The 5,593-nt window shown below is 40.4% G+C and overlaps 1 long non-coding RNA gene across 1 annotated transcript; it reads left to right on the forward strand.

The window, feature by feature from the left end:
* Nucleotides 1-1,102: 1,102 nt before the first annotated feature.
* Nucleotides 1,103-4,878, forward strand: LOC308385931. The gene is made up of 3 exons (XR_013969670.1): nt 1,103-1,223; nt 3,754-3,835; nt 4,008-4,878. It is a non-coding gene; the product is annotated as an uncharacterized lncRNA (long non-coding RNA).
* The last annotated feature ends 715 nt before the right edge of the window (nt 4,879-5,593 follow it).

Genomic DNA, 5,593 nt, shown 5'->3' on the forward strand with positions numbered 1-5,593 from the left:
CTCTTCTACATTTCTCACTCCACTTAATAATGCAATGTATGAAGGGAGGTTGAATGTCAGTGTTCTAATATTCTTCTGATTTTCTTTTGATTTCTCAATTTATTTGCAAATTGAAGACAATTTTGCAGAAGTCTGGCCACCTAAACTTGAGTTGGCTTCTGTGATTCTTGTTTTCGTGTATTTTAAAGTGTATTAGAATCACAGAAGAGCTTTGTTTTGCCCTGTAGTTGTGTGGCTTACAATAACTTCAGTCTCTTTACTTTTGGCTATCTGACCCTCCCAGCGGCTCTGAGGAAGTGGAGTTGGGTGACTGTACACAGACGAAAGCTACACTGAAACACCTTAATAACATTTTGAATCTTAGGTCTGGATCCTGTGGGATGAAAGCATCTAACTCAATTAACCCAAGAGTGGCCCTCACTAATTGCTCCAATTACACAAACTGGCTTTGTTGCTACAGCTAGCTTCAAGCCTTTTGGCAAGTATATGCCGCTCCTATAAGTGCAAATTTGCAGCTATTTATTTAGGAAGTATTTTCAAACAATGATTGAAAAATGTTTAAATTAAAGTAATTTAGGGCGGGATTGCACCAATTTCTTTGCTGTCTGATTGGGCAGAAGGAAGCAAGCTGAGATGACTCAGTTTAGCAATAGAATAAACTGCTCAAGTATTTTTCTTTGAAACAGGAACTATTATGTTGTTTTACAGCAACATGGGGTTTTTTTGGAGGGGGGACGGTGTGTTCACACCCAACGCGATAGACGCGAACAGAGCATCAGGTTTACATGTAAAGTCAATGAAAAGCGCGATGACACATGATTCCGGGTCCCACGAAAATTCGGAAGTAGATTAGCATCGCGAAAACGCATGAAACGCGCGTCAGTGTAGCGCGTCTGGTGCGTTTGACTCGCGAATAAAACCAGGCGTCAGTGTTTGTGTTGCATTTTGTGCATACGCGCGTATCGCATCTACCGCTCGAGTTGGAAAAATCTGAACTCCAGCGTCAATTCGCACTGCAACAACCAATCAGGAGCCTGGTGACGTGGCTCTGACCTAGGTCAAAGGGGCAGATCCAGCCAAAGCCCTTCATACTTCATTCAATATGGAGGAAAGGCTAATCAACGACAACCCAGAGCTGTACGACACCAGCTGCTTTCTGTACTGAGACAAGAATATAAAGGACCGAACTTGGAGGAAGATATGTGAAGAGATCGGGCAATCTGGTAGGTTCATCCATTTCTCTTTTGAAAGTTTTCACTGACCCGGGGAAGCCGCACAAAAACTAGCAAGCCACCGCTATTTACCCACTGATGTACAAATACCGTTCTGTAGTGATGGCCAAATGAAGCTTTCCGAAGCACTGAAGCTTGTATTGAAAAACGGTTCATTACTCGAAGCTTTTCAACACAGTCCTCTCCGGTGACATCTGGTGGTGAAAATTTTGAAGAGCAGCTTGAATCTGCAAAATAAAACGGACTGCTCAATTATCACTGCTCACTCAAGAGTGGAGTTCTCTCTGATATTGGGCCACCGTTCCGTTGCTTTGAACATGCAATTGGTTTTGTTTTCTCGATTGGGGGGCTGAAAAAAATGTAATGCGTATTTGCGTAATACATTTTGATCAATAAACTTTCCCTATTTAAACATGCACTATGGTGGCCTTTCTTTGCTCATAACTCCTTGATGTTGGTAAATACAATAAGTGAGCAATATATATAATATACATATGATAATGCACAGCACATTATGGAGTATGCCCCTGCTGTGAAGTCCTGCCTCCATCTACTTGTCGTTTAATCACTGGACAGCTGGACAGGTTCATACAAAATATTAGATGAGGCCAATTGTCCTATACATATTTTTGACCTAGGGGTGGGATTGATTGTGAACTGGAAAGGGAAAATGCTTAGGGAGCTGAGTACGGCTGCATCGTCACTGATTTGTAGAATCATTTTGATTCGATACAGGATCCGATTCAATTTGATTGGAATCTGGAAAGTTTTGCCTCAGTCAGAAATATTACAAGTCTGATCATTTAACAGTATATATCCATAATTTCGTATCTATTAAAAGAAAGCTGACACATGTGAGACTTAATTAGAGATGTAAACAGAGAGTTATGAAACCTGCAGCTGCAGAAGCCAGCGAAAAAAAAGAGGCAAACACAGCGCGGACCCGACGACACATCAAAATCTGACTCTGACGCGTCGGGTCCGCGCTCTGTGTTCACGTTTGTATGCAGAATCCGTAAACCTGCTCCCAGTTACTGTTTTAGCTGCATGGTGTTTGACGGCATGTTGTGAGGTTTAACCTGAGATGCTGGCGTTTCAGGCATAATAACGTTAATTTACAAATCGACACGGGATTTTAATGAATCAATATCACTTTATTCAATTTAGCATGGATTGTAATCAGAAAGGCGATAATCAAAACCCACCCCTAATCAAGAACTTGCAAAGTAAAAACATGATCAATGTAAGGTAGCCCTTTTGTTATTTACAGTTAACAAGAGGATTAGTGTTACTGTGCGCTGGCTGAGTCTGTTTCTTTTCTTAGAAATAGTTTCTCCTGCCCTGGAGAAAATCCACTTGCATGGAACAGAAGAGGCTGTGGAGTGCAGGAACTACACTGCAAGTTGGTAGATATGCAGGTATTCCTGGGTCCTGCAGACTATCACCTAAAAACAATAAACAAAATGATTTTCTAAACTGTGTAGCAATGTCATGTACGTATAGTGTCAAATACATTTTTGTAGTCTTCATCAGCTTTAATTCACATGGAAGTGTTCCTACAGTCATATGCTGTAATGATATTTACATTATGAAAACATGATTTTGGACATTTCAAGTTTTTCACTTCGGCAGATAAAATAAATTGAGCAAAATCAACTCAAAATATTCCCACACGCCAGAACGTCCTCTCTTCCTCGCTGGCTCCATATCTGTCAGTGGAATGATCACCTCTTCGCTCTCTGTCACCATCAACACACTCCACGAATCCCGTGGATGATTCACTTCCTTATATCCGTTTGAATCAGGTACCGAAGCAGTTACGTGCGTAATGAAGCTTCGGACGTCACTGGTCACGTGACTTTTGCCAAACGAAGCAAGCCTCGACACAGTGCTTCTGAACCAGTGTGTTGTTTTTTTCGACACACGCTCCGGAGCGTCAGCTTCAAGCGGGCCATCACTACCGTTCTGCTTTTATTCATGTTGTCGTATATGAATATATTTTGTTTATTAATAAACAGCACACAGTGGTCCCGCTCATCCGTCACTGCTTCGCTTTTTCGCTGATTTTTTTATTACAGTACAGCATTGCATTCTGCAGCCTGATTGACAAATCTCCTTCGTGTCGTGTCTCCTGCGCTTGCCAAATTTATCATGTTTGGTTTTGATAACCATCACGTCCAATAGAAAAAAACAGCACAAAAACACCCATAACTATGACCCTCATTCGGAAATAGACACCTGCACTGCGAGGGAAAAAGGCGCACGAAAGTGGCAGGCAGATGAAGACAAAACGCAGCATAATAATACTTTTACGTTTTGCAATCTACAAAGGTTTGCACTTTGAGAATCAACTTGTGAGAACTGTGACTAATGTTCATGTGTGGGGAAAAAAGTGTATAAAGTGCGTGGCCAGGGGCTAGTTATTCAGAGATCCCCTGCTGCAATAAAAGAGGGACCACTGTATATACTTTCTCTATGACTATTGTTTTCAACCTGTTAACATTTAATATTATCTTGATAGAGCCAACTGATTCTGCAGCAGAGCATCCCCTGTTGCTTCTCCTGGCTGCCCAGTCCCTGAGCTCCTGCTGCTGCACCCACAGGTATGTACAGCAAGCGCTGATAGCTTTGTACTCGGTGAGATTCCCTTGTGATCACCTTTACTAAATATCTACAACCAATCTGATTATATCCTGTTTTTGTTTTTTTCTCAATGTTGAAATTAAAATCTAGTAGCAGCCTTCTCATTTCTTTGTGTTTTGTGCTGTTTTACAGGCCCACAGGGGAGGACAGTTCCGAGGCAGATGAGGGACGGGTCCCAGGACGGTCCATCGGTGGTGGAGCTGGCCATCCTGGAGTCCCTGAAGAGGCCACGCCAGTCTCCAATGGAGCATTTCCTCCTCAGCCTTGTTCCTGCTCTGGAGAGCAGCTGGGTCCTTTTTATTCCTGTCTCTCTGTAAATACTTATATTTTATATATTTATGTTTAATGTTTTTCTGTTTGAGAATTCTAATATTATTTCAAATAAATTTTTATAATGACTAATGTCTCAGTTCTACTACACAGCAAATGTTGGCACACGACTTGACACATGTAGAATTTATTTCATATTATACTAATGACAAAATATACTAATACAGTGGGATGCAGAAGTTTGGGCAACCTTGTTAATAGCCATCATTTTCCTGTATAAATCGTTGGTTGTTACAATAAAAAATGTCAGTTAAATATCATACAGGAGACACACACAGTGATATTTGAGAAGTGAAAAGAAGTTTACTGGATTTACAGAAAGTGTGCAATAATTTTTTAAACAAAATCAAGCAGGTGCATAAATTTGGGCACCACAAAAAAAGAAATGGAATAGATATTTAGTGTATATCAATGTGTGTGTCTCCTATATGATATATGGGGTGCCTTTTTCTGGACGTGCTTCCCATCCAGAGCTGCACAGCACAGAGGAAAGTTCCAGCGCTCCTGGAATCCCTCTGTGATGAACCGCCAGTCTCCAGGTGAAGGCACAGCCATGAAGTCGTCCACTAGACAGTCCCAGATGGCCGTCGCTACCTAGGGGGTGATCTGACACACCGCGGACACACCGACTCTGTAACTGAACGCTTGGTCCTGAAGGAGTCCCTGGTGGCAAGGACCCTGGACAAAATTGTTCAAAATCAGTATTATGTGTACTGCAGTTACAAAATACATTATTCAAATTCCAAAATACTTTTGTGATGTCAGATTTAAATCACAAAACTCTTACATAAAACATTTTGTAATTATAAGGATAATTACATAATATATTAGATATAATGTAAAACAGTCAGTTGTGTTTTGTTTTAACTTTAACATATCATAATTTGATTGGTAGCAACTTTTGCCACTACAGTGAGCCAATCACTCATAATTCCTAAACATGTCAATCAGGTAGGAATGAAGTAAGACATTAATAGAAATAAAGAGTTGTGTGTTGACATGTAGCCCTTTCCTTGCTTAAATCATTGTTAATATTTTTGAAAAATTAACCTGTGATAAGACAGCTTATCAAGATAGAATATGCTAGATAGAACCATATAACTAAAGATGAACCAGACTGTTCACAATTTTATCTAACTCTCAGTTTTAAGAAAGGCTGGTGACCCCTGTTATAGAGTCTGACAGCTGCAAGAATTATATACAAATATTCAACTATCCCAGAATTAAACCAGGTCTAAATTTAAAAAAAAAGGAGTGAGTATCACTACAAAGATTAACCCACAGTGGGCCTCATACCACAGTTTGATATCAGCAAACACTGAGAGCATACACTGAGTATCACTAGAAATATTATAAACAGTCGTCTCCATACCACAGTTTGCTATCAG

This window comes from Rhamphochromis sp. 'chilingali', assembly GCF_963969265.1.
Source record: "Rhamphochromis sp. 'chilingali' genome assembly, chromosome: 18".
In the NCBI taxonomy this organism is placed as follows: Eukaryota; Metazoa; Chordata; class Actinopteri; order Cichliformes; family Cichlidae; genus Rhamphochromis; species Rhamphochromis sp. 'chilingali'.